General features: G+C 44.6%; 1 protein-coding gene across 2 annotated transcripts in view; it reads left to right on the top strand.

Moving 5' to 3' along the window:
- The window catches only part of CDH18 (cadherin 18), a 2,476,497-nt gene that overhangs the window by 616,758 nt on the left and 1,844,349 nt on the right, over positions 1-15,390 (top strand). The window lies entirely within an intron of this gene.

The following is a 15,390-nucleotide window of genomic DNA, read 5'->3' as shown; positions in this document are numbered from 1 at the left end:
CTAAAGGATGGATATGACCTAGTGGTTGCAGCTTCTGACCCTCAAACTGGCTGAACCATGTTCAATTCCTGGCCACGGCTCAACCTCCTTTGGTTTTTGGCATATAGGTCAATCTCTGCGTGCCTGATTTACAAAGATAAACTTACACTTTTATATAAGTTTACTATTTTTTTTGCTATTCACAAACTACACGTTAGTAGTAAGTTTACATCAGCGTAGACTCCGCAATTTGGGTGGATAACTCCACACATTAAAAAATAGGCATATCCTATCTTTTTATGTGCGGAGTTCTACGCCCCGACTGTGGAGTCTCTGCTGCTATATACTTACTATTAGCTCACAGTTTGCGAAAAGCAAAAGAATAGTAAACTTAAACAGAAGTGTGAGTTTACCTTTGTGAATCAGACCCTCTTTGTCTAAAACCAACAAAAATGTGTAACGTAGTCCCATTCTGTAGTAAAGGTTTCTTATGCCCATGAGCCAGTCTTGTACTCTGGCTACCAGAGTCTTTTGATAGGAAAATACCAACTTTTTAAAAATAGCATTTTGACTATCAGATTGGCTTTTAAGTTCCTATTAATTTTAATCTTTGAATCATGGCTCTAGATATTTCCAAAACAAAGTTGTACATTATAACTAGTGCTATTCTAATCGAGAGCAAGCCCTGCCACAGTGAGAAATGGCTTTAGAGAATTTTCACTGCCAGGACATGTGAAACATACACACACATTTCCAGCTTTTTAAATACCATGAACACTGCCATTTTGGCCTTTATGGCCTTCTCTAGAGGTTGCTTATAAGTATTAAAATTGAAGGTGTAGGACTGTAAACTGGTGTTTTTTTTAACAGGTTGAAATGGCAGTTTTAAAACTATCATGCTAGCCTTCTGTGGCAGGCCTACAGTAATGTTTTGCACAATCACTTAAGTGGTGGCACATTTAGCCCTGCAGTCCTCTAGTGATATTTAGCTTAGAAGCCCTAGATATATTGGGTAATAAATATCAGGATAAGGTAAGCAAAATGTGCCCATTAGGGATTTTAGCAAATTCGACAGCTTTGAAGAATCAGAGCATATGCACTGGGGCTTGTTGACAAGATCACAGTGCACATTGTTAAAAAATCAACAGCATCAGTCCAAGCAAAATGCTAGTGTACATGGCTGGTGTTTTAGATAGATCTGCTTTCCATAGTCAATTTCATGAATTGCAAAAGGGGCCGCTGGGAATTCTATGTTGCCATAAAGCGACCAATGACTTAAAAGGAGACTTTTTTTTAGATATATGTGATGTCATATTATCATGTGTAATGGTTGGGAGTTTATATCTTATTATTGCTGAGAGGGAACAATTTAAGAACTAATGTGTGGGTTTTTTGGTTACCATTTACTATTTCCCATCAATGTAGAATGTCACTTTGTTCGATTTTGGGTTTAATCATTGCTTGTGTTATTGTTGGAGAGATGTTTTAGTTCCAGAAATTGTTGCCCTTTTCGTAGGATGTCGATGTGAAGAAGACAAGAAGACTGGTACATTATACTTGGGTGTTTTGTTGTTCCATACTAAGAGCATAATCACAGTAAAATTCAATTATGCGATTCACTTTTTGGGGATATGCTGAAAAACACATTCACTGATCGAGGATATATTAATTTATCAAACACATTGGTTCATATTACAATGACTGTGAGTTCAATTCAAATATTCTTTCGGAATTGGACAAAATGGAGCACCCAAGACAGGAGGTGGTTAGCCCTGATTTGGAACATATTAATATTACTATTATTATTATTGTTATTATTATTATTATTATGGCTGGTATTATGTAGTTTTTGTTGGCATTATAATACAACAACAACAATAATGATGATGATAATAATAATAATAATAATACTATTAATAATAATAATGATAATAATAATAATAATAATAAGTCCAAGTCACAAAGAATTTGTTGTGACTTACTCTTACAGTTCTTCTGGCTGACTGTCGGAATTCAGTAGTAATCTAGCAGTAGTACATGCGTAAATCATTTCTACTCATAGCAAACTCTTTGAGAATCGGCCCTCCTGAGTAAGCTTGGTGTATTCTTGGCTAATTCATCGAATTTAGGAGTTAGCCAGAGGAACTACAAAACTAACTCAAGCCTATTCAAAGAAAACTATTTGTGATTCAAGCCAAATGTGTTTTTATACAGCATTTACCATCTCAGTATGTCCATTATTCTCAGTTGATGAAGGTACTGTCCACACTCAGTTTGCTTACCTTCATTCACTGATTGTGGCCTCTGGACTGGGAATTGGCAAACATTGTTGTATTGGTATGAACATTTTCTCAGTATGGGCAGAACGTATTATGCTTTTCGTTGTCATGTGCATATGATGGAAATGTGCTGCTGTATACGTTGCCATTTAAGATGGTTAATAATTTTGTTGATACAAAAATTCACAAGTAGCTTAAAAGCAAAATAAGAATGAACATGGCACAAACAGACATGTATTTTGTCTTATTCCTTCAGTTGCTTAAGAAATATCTAACTGGCAGTTGCTAGTTATGTTGGGGTACTGTGTGAACACAATGCTGCATTTTTGCTAGTTTTTGTAGGTGAAATAATTGTTACAAATATAACTACTTAATTGTACACACAATTCTGGGGAACAGTGGGGGTTATTATGACCCTGGCGGTCGGTGTAATAGTGGAGGTATTACCGCCAACAGGCTGGCGGTACATACCTCCACTATTATGACATTGGCGGTTTGGCTTTGGCCAAACTGACAAGTTAACACACCGACCGCCACGGCAGTAACGGCCGATGGGTTGGAGACTACAGCCGTGTTTTCTGTACCTCCATGGAAACCATGGCAGTAGGCACTATCAGTGACAGGGAATTCTTTCCCTGGCACTGATAGGGGTCTCCACTGCACCCTCTTCCTCTCCAGAGTCATCCCCCTCCCCCACATATACACACATACATGCACATACATACACACCCATACACACATGCATATACACATTCACCCACACATGCATACATTCATACAAACTCATAGCAACACTCACGTACATACATCCAGGCACACACGCAATCACAATACACAACTTGCACGTACACACACACCCACTAATGCACATACGCATTACACACGCATGCATGCATTCAAACACAGTCACACACCCCCCACACACACAACACCCCCCACACCCCTCTCCTGTTGGAGAACCCAACTTACCTGCCTGCAGGGGGTCCTCCGGCAGGAGACGGTACGCAGCGCTGCTGTCAGCAGCAGCGTCCACCAGCAAAACACCGCCAGACCTCAGTAGCACCTGCCAGCAAAACACCACCAGGCCTTATCATGGAACATGATACGGTAGGCGGTGTTTTGCTGGCGTGGCGCTGCTGCCAGCAGCAGCACCGCCTTAACGTCATCCACCGCCATGACCCTAGCCGGAATTCCGCCAGCCTTCTGGCAGAATTTCAGTTATGGTCATAATGGCATTGGAAGGGCAGTAGCCACGGTGACGGAATGTTGACAGCCAATCTTATAATGAGGGCCAATATGTCTTTGAGCATGGGAAAGCACAAAATAGTCACACATCTATATTGCTTTCCTTTCTTCCTATGTTTTAATTATTTTTAACTCAATTGACTCCTAAATATTGGATTGAGTGACATTACAAATTTCTGCATGCTAATGCATGAGCCCAGGAGACAGATGCTCCTGGTCACTGGCCCAGGAGTCTTGAAAGATCCAAATAGTCTATTTCCAATGCATTTGATGCAACACAGTGATAATGCTCTTCCACCACACACATAGAGCCTCATTTAAAAGGGCAGTGTGCCATTGGAATATCACTTTTTCCATGCCCTTCTCCATATTTACAAAACGTTGATAAGACACTTTTATGGCTTAACGCAGCCTTGTAAATACAGCCCTGTTACACACATCACTTTGCATGAAAGGGGTGTGCAGTGGGTGTTGCTGTGGGTGTTCCACTGCAACACTCATTGCATTTTGATGCTGCCCCAGATTTACGAGAAATCGGAAACCTGAGGCAGCGCCAACAATTAACTCCATCCCAGGGGTGGCGTAAGAGTGGCGCCACAAGAGGAAATACTTTAATTTCTCCTCATTTTTGCTTTTCCTATGTGTGCGGTATTCTGCAGCACACAGAAAAAGCAAAACACCATTCATGATTGTTTACATGCGGAAAGGTGTTTTTTCCTGCACATAAACAATCATTAAATAATGACAATTTGTACTTCTATGTGTGCTGCATTATGCACATAATAGCACATAGAAGTAACAAATCACCATTACTGATTGTTTATGTGCAGGAAGGGACACCATCCTGCACATAAACAATCATTATCTGCAGCGCAGGAACCCCTGCACTATGGTGCAAGGGTTCCTGCGTTGGCGCTAGGCAGCTAATCTTAGTGCCAGTGCTCTGGAAAACACAGGGGTGCAACGTATTGTAGTAAATAGGGTGCATCGCTGAGTTTCTGAAATGAGGCAGCGCTGCTCTGCAGAATTTGCCTGAGCGCCGCTCTGTACCACTTCTTTGTAAATGAGGCCTATAGTCTTAAGCCTGCTTGGCACTACCCAATTAGCTTGCTGTGGGCAATAAAAAACATAGGATTTGTCTCTGTAATCTTCACTCACATGAAGTAACCAGGGGCTCCAGCAAGGTAAAAATAAAAAGCATGAGTTATGTGTAAAATAAATCCTCCTGGAGTATACATGTAATGGAAATGCAAATGCCATCTTCAAGACCTATTTACCCTTCTCCCCACCATGCACACACTCATATGTATCACCGTTGCCACTTGCTAAGGAGCCTATAAGCAATTGACGCATGCTGTGTAAACTACACAAACAAAATAAACATCAAGAAGAGCTTTTGGAGAAAACTAAAAGGCAACCTGTCCCGATGTACCATGAGACACATTAATGCAAGAGCGTCAGTTCTGTGAGATATGTTAGCTCCTGTTCATTCTGCCAGATGTCCTGCCATTGAAGAATCTTGAGTGGCCACCAAAGGTGGCTAACAGTAATACACTTCTGCCATTAAAAAGGTGCATTAATATCCCTGAAAATTATATGATCATGAGTGCTTCATGAAAGAAGTGCAGCAAGACAGGCTTCTCTTAGAGTGCAGTTATTGTCATAGAGCATCGGTTCATACATGTTCATCATGTGCACTTCTGCAGAGGACAATTTGCATAAAACGTGACCATGAAAAAGATCGATACTTGAGGAGGGCTGCTTGCACTGGGCCAAACACAGTTTGCCATCTGCTGTATTATGCAATACAAAAAAATTCCCCCATGGGTTTACATGTTCACATTGCGTACCTTAGCATATTCTCTACCCTTTCATCTGTACACCTTTTCGCTCCTTATTCCGTTTTCTTCCCGCTCTTTTGGACCTTTGTTCTTCTAGCAATCATTCCAACCATTGTTCTATTTGTATTATTTGTAATTGTTTCACCTTCAGTTTTGTCTTCTCTCTGTGCTTTCACCTTCTTCTACTTCAGTTTATGAATTTGTCACTTGGGCCCTGATTTAAGCCAAAGTGGTGCAGCGTAGTGCTCAGCTGAAAATAGCAGTGCCGCGCTGCCACACTTTTGAAATTCAGGGATGCGCCATACTTAAAGGAATACAGCACAATCTCACTGTTCCCCCTGAGCCGACGCTAAATTAAGTGCAAGTTGTATGCGTTGAGGGGACAGATTGTTTATGTGCAGGAAGGTGTCCCTTCCTGCACATAAACAATCTATAATGGCGATTTGGCACTTCCATGTATGCTGAAAAATGAGGCACACATAGAAGTACCAACGACCCATTTCAGAATGATTGCTTACGTGCAGGAAGGGACACATTCCTACACGTAAACAATCATCCATGGCATTTTGCTTCTTTTATGTGTACTGCAGAAAAGTGACCTCGGGTGGCGCTAGGGCCTGTTAAATCTGCCCCTTAACCTTTCTTTACTTTCTTTTATTCTGTTTTCCTTCTTACCTTACTTGCTGCTTCTGTTTGCTCCGCACTCCGTCCAGCTCTTCTTCGCTTCTTCTTTTCTTCCCTTTACTTTCCGTTTCCCCTTTCCTCAAGGTACAGTTTTTTTTAACGACATTTGTGCTGGGCATTCATTAGTATTCTAGAAACACTTGAGGCTGTAGAGCCCCCTTAAAATAGCAATGGTGTTACAGGTTGTACCAGAGTGATGGATTGCCTCGTGCCATTGTTTTATTACCTTGTGCAGAGAGCAATAAAAAGACGTATCTAAGTGTTTCACAGAGAAGAACAAATCCCTAATTGGAACAACGGTGTGGAAACAGCCACTTTCAGGCTTTGGAACTGCTTCGAGGAGGGAAAAATACTTGCAAGTTTATCGCATTTTCAACATTAAATATCGATTAATGGCACGTGCTTTCAGAATAACAGAGAATGAAGGAATGCAAATACAAACAAATAAGTTAAAGGTTCTGCTCATGTTACTGTTTACTAACAAATTGCCGTTATTTCTTATGTGTACACTGTCCTTTTTTAGACGAAGTTGGACTGTGATAATGGAGCAAACATGTTCATAAATCTAAAATTAAAAAGAAAAAATATGGTAAACATTTTTAAAAATATTCACGGCTTAAAAAAAAAAAGTCTTGGTTTCCAGTATTTTTTTTCAGTTTTGGAGCAATGGTTGCGAATGTTCAGAGCCTTCTCGGTGCAGGTGTTTCCCATTGCTCACATCTTTTTCTATACTTAGCCGGAATCCAGCCGAGTACATTTGTGCAAAGCAGAGAATAATTCAATCTTTGCCGTTAAGTCATTTAAGTACCTGTGTGGGGGAGGAGAAGGGATGTCCGCGGAGCGAAATGGAGGGAGGCGCAGCTCTGGGAATTCAGAGGTGCTGAACCCTTAGCGGAAGGCTGTTTGGAGTTTGACAATAACTAATCACATGTGCACACATAAGAGATAAGTAAATAGTATCTGCAAGAATCAATACAGTAAACTGTGTGCTTTAAGCACAAAGAAATTTAGGTCCATATTTATACTTTTTTAGCGCTGTCATTTATTTGACGCAAAAGCGGCGCAAACGTACAAAATGCAATTATATTTTGTAAGTTTGTGCCACTTTTGCGTCAAAAAAGCGGCGCAAATGCGGCGCTAAAAAGTATAAATATGAGCCTTAAAGTATTAAATAGCGATTCAAAATATAGGAACTCATTGTTGCAGAAATAGGCACCCTTTTCGTGATTAGTTTAATTATTTTATGTGCGTTTTTTGGGCTGGGGTGATGTATCTAGGCTGACCAGATGGCTCCAGGTCACCAGGATACCACTTCTCCACTCCTTGGGTCATTGTAATCAGGTGTGTTGGTCCAATTGGGCCAATTAAAAAGAGTGAGGATTACAACTTCCAGAGTACACTGATGCATTAAAGCAAAATCTAGAAATGGAAAAGTGGTGTCCTGTTGACATGGAGCAATCTGGTCACCTAGATGTGTCCCCTGCTGGGAAGGGGTGAAGAAAAAATTATTAGTTGTAACAACTGCTTATCACATACCCTCCAACTATCCGTCAAAGCCCTCATGGAGCCCTCAAGCATGCAGAAGTAAAATAACGATTTGCCTTCTAGCTGTCCTCAGCAGGTAGCTAAATACAGATACAAGAGAGTCTAATCTCCTGGGATCTATGCAAAAATGTGGAGAGTATTTTTCTTAGTGCTCATTTCCTTTTGTTTATTTGAAACTCCCGGGAGAGCTGCGTGTGATGTCTTGCAGTGTGACTGGGCTATGCTGGCTACGTATTTGCACAGCATAACTCTGTGATGTCATAAATTATGTCATTTGAGATGTCATCAGTGATGTCATCAATGATGTCACTGACCATGTGATGAGTGATGTAATATGTGAGGTCATAAGCAGTGCACTGCAGCAGTGTAAGTTATAGTTAGCTCAGGTAACTATAACTTCTGTATTTTAACTGGTTTTGTGTTGGTGTTAGACCTGGCATCCTAGGTGTTATTTCTCCTAACTTTTCCCCTTACGTTTTACTTGTGTTTTGCTAACCTCACTTTTGCTACATTTGGGACTCTGGGCACTTTACCACTGCTGACCAGTGCTGAAGTGCAGGTTGTCTTTCCCTAAAACACAACATTGGCTTACTCACAATTGTCATATTTAATGTACTTATAAGGCCCCAGTAAAGTGAACTACCTGTGCCCAGGGCCTATAAATTAAATGCTACTATTTGACTTGCAACTCTGATTGTGCCACACAATGGAGTAGCCCTTCAAACATTCCGTAGGCGTGCCACTGCAAAACCTGTTTGTGCACTTTTAAACTGGTACATTGACCTGGCAATATAACCCTTTGCCAGGCCAAAGACCAGGGGTGGCTCCTATATTAGGGCGAAGGAGCGTCACCCCCGCCAGCAGCGGCAACAATGTTTATTATAATTTTTTAGCAAAATGGGTGGGGCATCGGGGTGAGGAGCAGTGAGATAGAGGGTGCACAGCACTCCCCCTCAGAGCACAAGTGTGTTTGGCCGACTGTCTTGGGCCAGCCAAACACACATGAGTACAAGGCTCTCTCCGGCCCAGCAACACAGTTTCCGGGCTGAAGAGAGCAGGCACAGGCTCCCAGTCTGCCTGGGAGTGCCCTGGCTTGGCACTCCCAGCCAATCCTGACGATGCTTTGAGCAGCATCATGATTGGCCGCAGGGAGGCTGGGAGCCTGTGCCTGCCTTCAACCAGCTAAGGAGAGGAGGGGGCGCAGCGGCGAGGAGGTAAGTGTTTTTTTCTAATTAATTTAATTTTTATTTCCCTATGCCCCCCCTCCCCGGCACCCCTTCGCGCAGTGCAAGAGGCCTCTGCCAAAGTCTTACTTTTTAATACATATAGGTCACCCCTAAGGTAGGCCCTGGACTGCTTCAAAGACGAATGCAGTGATTATAAAAGGTAAGCAGAGCTTCTAGTGAGCCGGGCCCCTCAAGGTCTGAGACCCAGCAGTAACTAAAAGCAAACAATGAAGCGTGTCTCTATCAGGCTCAATGATCCAGGGGTATAACAAAGGTCCACACACCACCGCGGTGTGGATGGGGGCATGAGCTCCAGGGGGCCCCCTCAGCTCAGTACACTGTGCACAGGCAGCAGGCCTCTGACTGGGTCCAGTGTGAAAGGGGCCTCCTACAGGTACTTTGCAGTGGGGGACCTTTAAGTTTCATTATGCCACTGCTATGTTCATGTCCTTAACTTTTTGCCGTCAAAAGCACTGATCGATTTCTGAACAAAGAAATGTTAAGGTAATTCACATTAGCGATTTAGTTCTCATTTATGTTTTACATGTTTTGCTTAGTTTTGCATTCTCTAAGACTGTAAACTATTCACTAGGGGCCAGAAGTATCATTCATTTTTGAGATTGTAAACAGCCCAATCGGGCCATTTGCGATTGCAAAAATGCATTTTCGTATGTGTGAATTCCAATTTGCGATCCGGTAACTTGTTACTGAATCGCAAATTGGAATTGCGACTACATACCGATTCGGTATTAGGAAGGGGCGTGTCAAGATTGTCCCTTCCTAGTACTGAATCGCAGTCGTATGTAGGAATGTTTTGTGATCAAAAAGGGGTTGCAAAACATTCACATTTTACCACCTACTTCAAGTAGGTGGTAACCCATTCGCAAACTGGAATGGGTCGCCAATGGGCCCCTTCCCCTTTGTGAATGCATGCAAAAACATTTTTTAGGAGCAGGCAGTGGTCCCACGGACCACTGACTACTTTCAAAAACAGGAAAAGAAAACATTTTGTTTTTCTTTTTTAAACACATCTTTGGCACGTTTGCCGAATCTTCATCAAATTTTCCTCAAAAAGTGACCCATTGATTCATGTTGCACATGGAAAGTTTCAGGGTGATCTGTCAATCGGGGGCTGAGAAAAAGGGGGGTTCAAAACCTGCCCTCCGCAGTCCCAGGGACCACCACCTCCCCAGGCCAAAGATAGAACGAAATGCAGGTGGCTGCCCACCCTCCCCCCACAGCCCTTGGGACTACTGTCTCCCTGGGACCACACTTAGAAATAAATATGGGGGGCTGCCCAGCCCCCATGCATGCCTGGAGACCACCACCTACCTGGGGCCACACATAGATGTAAATGTGAGGTGTCACCCCTCCCCTGCAGCTCGGGGGACCGCCACCTCCTCGGGGCTGAGTTGAAATAAGGAAGGGAATCCGATGCTGACTGCTGACCACCAACTCTCCAGGGCTAAAGAAACACTGGAGGGGGACCCAATAATAGTCCTGGGGACCACCACCCCCCAGGGCCGGCTCCTGCTATGTCCCAGGGTCATAGCTGTTTGTTCCAACTTGGTGGGAGCTTTGACAGCTTCGGCCAAGTCAGGGCACACTCTCCGATTCCAGCAAGTGAAAGCTGTCAAACATCTCTCGCTGGCTGAAAGGAGCGTTTTCCTCTGTTTTCCTGCCTGCAGAGATGCAGGGGAGAAACAGAGGAAATATTATTCTCAAAGAGAGGGAGCTGCACTTTTAGCAATTGCCTCTCTGTGACAGCAATGCTATCTCTCGCAGGAGGCAGGGTCCTTGAGACTCCCCCAGTGGCCCCCAACCATTTTGACTGGATGCATCTGGGGATGGGGTCGCCAGGGCCTAGATTAGCCTTGGGAGGGGGCCATGTGGTCCCCTTCCTCCCCAAAATAATAACATGTTTAGGCCTGGCCCTGGGAGGGCAAGATCGACCCAGGGCAAGATTGGCCCGGGGATGGGGTCCACGCGCCCCCCGCCTCAGATAACAATAAAATGTTTAGGCTTGGCCCCAGAGGAATCAGTCTCCTGGGCCAAGATCTGCACAAGCAGGGTGTCATGCGGTCCCCTCTCCAAATATATAAATATATATTAACAATGGGCCCTGGGTCCCCAGGTCTCTGGGGCTGAAATCGGCCAGGGGAAGAGGGCATGTGGCCCCCTCACCCTGAGAAAATTTTAAAAGGCTGGGGCTTGGGGGGTGGGGTCCCCGTCACCAAGATCGGTCTGGGGAGGGTGGTCATGCAGCCCACATCCACCCTAAAAGAAATTATATTAACACCAGGCCCTGGGGCCAAAATAAGCCAAAGGATGGGGGCTGCATGGCCCCTTCTGCCCCCCAAACAATTTAGAAGGCCGAGCCCCGGGGAAGGGGTTCCCTGGGGCCAAGATTGGCACAGTGAGGAGGATCCACACGACTCCCGCAAAAAAAAATTATTTAACGCTGGGCCCTGGGCGATGGGGTCCCTTTGCCCTAAATCGACCAGGGTAGGGGGCCTCATGCCCCAAGGTAACAACAACTCGCACCTTCGCCATGCACTGCTAATGTCCCCACAAATTACGGCATTCATGACGTCTTTCATAACATCATTGATAATATTAGTTTAATATTTGCAGACAATTTTCTGACAAAAAAACTGCATGGTGGGGGCACAAGTTTTAGTTCCTTGAGATAACTCTAACTATAACAGGTGATTTTCTATGGTTTTGTAGATTTACAATGTGAGCCTAATTTATAACATCCCTGTAACCATTGTTTTTATGTGAATATATATATATATATCAAAAACGAAGTTGTCCTCATGTGAAAGCGCACTCCCAACAGGTTATATAAACGGGAAGAAAAAGCAAAGCCAGCAACTCACAGTGAATTCTTTAGGCAGTTTCATTATTCCAGGCCTTAAGTTATAAAATCATCTCTGGACACGTGTTTCAAGGTCAATCCTTTCTTCAGCAGAGAAAAATATAAAAGTGTTTCACCCTCGTAGGTGCAGCCAGTGCTGGAGGTGTTCCAGGCATCTCTTTCTTACTGAAAAGACCGGCATGGCTTCAGCTTTTCTAATTACAGGCACCTGATTAGTCTCTTTAAATACTAGTCCGCCCCAGTGGGCCTCTCAAGTGAGCAGTGCATGCTGGTTGTGGTGGTCCTGCAATTTTTTAATTTTGCCCCAAGTGGGTTGCTGGAGCCAAACGAAATAATGACCCAAAGTGCAAAACCTTTGTAGGCGAATCCAAAGTAAAATTGTCAGATTTGCTGTGAATAACCCAACCTGATTGCTCTTATGTGACAATCCATTTTTAGTCACACAGACCTGCTTCGATGTGCAGTGGTGCTGCCTTCCCGGTATCAAAAACGATATATACTGTATATATATATTTTTTTTTTCACCAAGCGACACGAGGTCAAACATGGCACACACAGGAAACCTTGTGTTTGTTGATTTATTCTTACAAAAGAGATGAATATCCCCAACTACACCAATGCGTTTTAACCACCAAAGGTCTTGACCGTGCTGCATCATCTCCCCCAAGGACACCTACAGACCTTTCACCAGCAGGAACTGTAACTTCAATGCCTGTATCAACAAACTGAAGGTGCTGCATCCTCTCCCCAAGGACACCTACAGACCTTTCACCAGCAGGAACTGTAACTTCAATGCCTGTATCAACAAACTGAAGGTACTCTCCACACGCAGAGATACCAACAGCCTTCACAACCCCATCAACTGCCTGCTCCTAAACATCCGCTCCCTCCACAAACACGCAATTGAACTCTGGGATTTGATCGACACAGCCCAATCAGACATCGCCTTCCTTACCGAGACCTAGATCAATCCCACCTCGGGACCAGACAGCACCATTCCTGATGGATACAGCATCCTAAGGAAGGACCAACCCTCCCAACTGGGTGGAGGACTCGCCATCGTACAAAAGGCCTCACTATGTGTCAAGGCCATCCCAGAAGAACAATGCACCACCGTGGAATATCTTGACTTCATGGTCCACTCCAACCACAACTCCTCCATCCGCAGCACCCTGGTGTACAGGCCACCTCACCTCCTTCAGAGTTGCAACCGCCACCCATTGCTGAAACATCAAGAACATAAGGAAGAGGATGCACTCCGGGAGTGCATCAACGCCTCCACACACAACTCTATGGAACTATTCTCAGTCATCAACTAGTTCACATACCCCCACCTCTGAAGCCACCTGAATCCCCCGTCACAGAACCTCTGCGACTAACTCGCCACCTTTTTCCACCACAAGATCCAGGACATCTAAAACAGCTTCCGCCCTGGAAAATCCTGGCATCAGATCCTGTGACCAACCAACCCCCCCAAGAACCCACCCAGACCATCAACAGCTGGTCGACGCTCACAACAGAGGAAACAGTCAGTATCATAAACAACACCCACTCCAGAGCCCCCCACGGATCCCTGCCCACACCACTTATACATCAGAGCCAGCGCATCCATGGCTCCGGAGCTTCAAAACACAATGAAGTGCTCCATCAACTCTGGCACCTTCCCTGAGGACCTGAAACACACTGAAATATGCCCTTTCCTGAAGAAACCTTCAGCCTACCCATCAGAACTAAAGAATTTCCAGGCCATCTCATTTCTACCCTATCCCGCCAAAGTGCTGGAAAACGTAATCAACGCACAACTACGGAATTTCATCGAGACCAACAACTCCCAGGAGAGCTCCCAGTCTGACTTCTGCAGCAACCACATAATGGAGACAGACCTCCTGGCAGCCACCGACGACATCCCATTAGTCATAGACCACAGCCACACCACAGAGCTCATACTCCTCAAACTCTCAGCAGCCTTCGACACGGTATCCCACAGCACTCTACGCACCAGACTCCACAACATAGGAATCCACGGAAGAGCCCTGGAACGGATCTACTCCTTCCTCTGAGGGAGGCCGTAGAGGGTGGGACTCCCATCCTAAACATCCAGACACGCAGGAGTCAACTGCAGAGTCCCCCAAGGATCATCACTGAGTCCCACACTGTTCAACATATACATAGCCTCTCTCACAGCCATCATCGGGAGCCAAAGTATGAACATCGTATCATATGCCGATGACAGACAACTCATCATTTTCCTCACTGAAGACCCGGACATGGCCAAAAGGAACTTCCACTCAGGAATGGAAGTCGTCCACACCTGGATGAGTGAAAGCTTCCTCAAGCTCAACTCTGACAATACTGAGCTCATCATCTTCGGAAATGCCACCTCAGCTTGGGATGACTCCTGGTAGCCTACATCCCTCAGCACCCCCCTTCACCAACTGAGCATGCCCATAACCTAGGCATCAGCCTCAAATCCTCCCTATCCATGACCTGCCAGGTAAACTCAGTCGTCTCCTCCTGCTGGCATACACTCCACAAACTTCTGAAGATCTTCAGATGGATCCCAGCAGATTGTCATAGGACAGTCACCCACACCTTAGTCACAAGCAAGTTCCACTACGGCAACGCCCTCTACTCCGGCACCTTGACTAGAAACATAAAAAAACTACAACTCATCCAGAACCCCACCGCCAGACTCATCCTGGACCTCCAACGCCAAGAACACATCTCCCAACACCTGAGGACCCTCCACTGGCTCCTGGTCAAGAAACAAATCACCTTCATGCTACTCACCCACACATATAAGGCCATGCGCAATGCAGGACCAGTCTACCTGAACCACTGCGTCTCCTTCCACACCCCCGCCAGATCCCTCCGCTCTGGCCCGATGGACCTAGCCACTATCCCTTGCATTCGTAAAACCACCACAGAGGACGATCCTTCACCTACATCGCAGCAAAGAGCTGGAACAGCCTCCCCCTGCACCTCAGACAAAGCGCATCACTCACCATCTTCAGAAAAAACCTCAAGATGTGGCTCTTCGGATGAGACCCCTCACCTCCCCCAAGCACCTTGTGACCCTCATGGTTGAGTAGCTGCACTTTAAAAAAACTGATTGATTGATTAATTGTTTTGTTTCTTTAAAAAAAAAATCTTTGAATCTTTCCTTTAACATTTTTCAGCACACAAAATTAAATGTTAAAAATGTTAAAAGAAAGGCCTACAGAAATGTTGATTTCCTTTTTGTAGGAAAGTCCTTGTTTTTTGCCTGATCACCCCCACTCTTTCTGGATAGGTACTGGTGGTTACTGACTCTTGGCTGTGCCCTGGGTACTGCTTACCAGTCCCAGGGCCAGTGCTCTGTGTAAAATGGATATGCAAATTAGGCTAATTATAATTGGCTAAGTTAACCTACCTATAAGTCCCTAGTATATGGTAGGGCATGTAGGTTTAGGGACCACAGCATAGGTGGTGCACACCTAGGTGCATTGCTGAGGTGCCCAGTGTCATTTTAAAAGCAAGCCTGCCTTGCTGGCTGCTTTTAAATTAAAGTTATATGCAAATTCGACTTTGGAATTAAAGGTACTTCCAAAGTCTTAAACTACCTTATTTTTACATATAAGTCACCCCTAAGGTGTGCCCTATGTGCCCCTAGGGCTGGGTGCCATGTAACTATAAGCAGGGACTTTATAAAAATAGATTTATAAGCCCTG

This window comes from Pleurodeles waltl, chromosome 2_2 (assembly GCF_031143425.1).
Source record: "Pleurodeles waltl isolate 20211129_DDA chromosome 2_2, aPleWal1.hap1.20221129, whole genome shotgun sequence".
NCBI classification, from domain to species: Eukaryota; Metazoa; Chordata; class Amphibia; order Caudata; family Salamandridae; genus Pleurodeles; species Pleurodeles waltl.
This window is presented reverse-complemented; position numbering and strand designations above follow the sequence as displayed.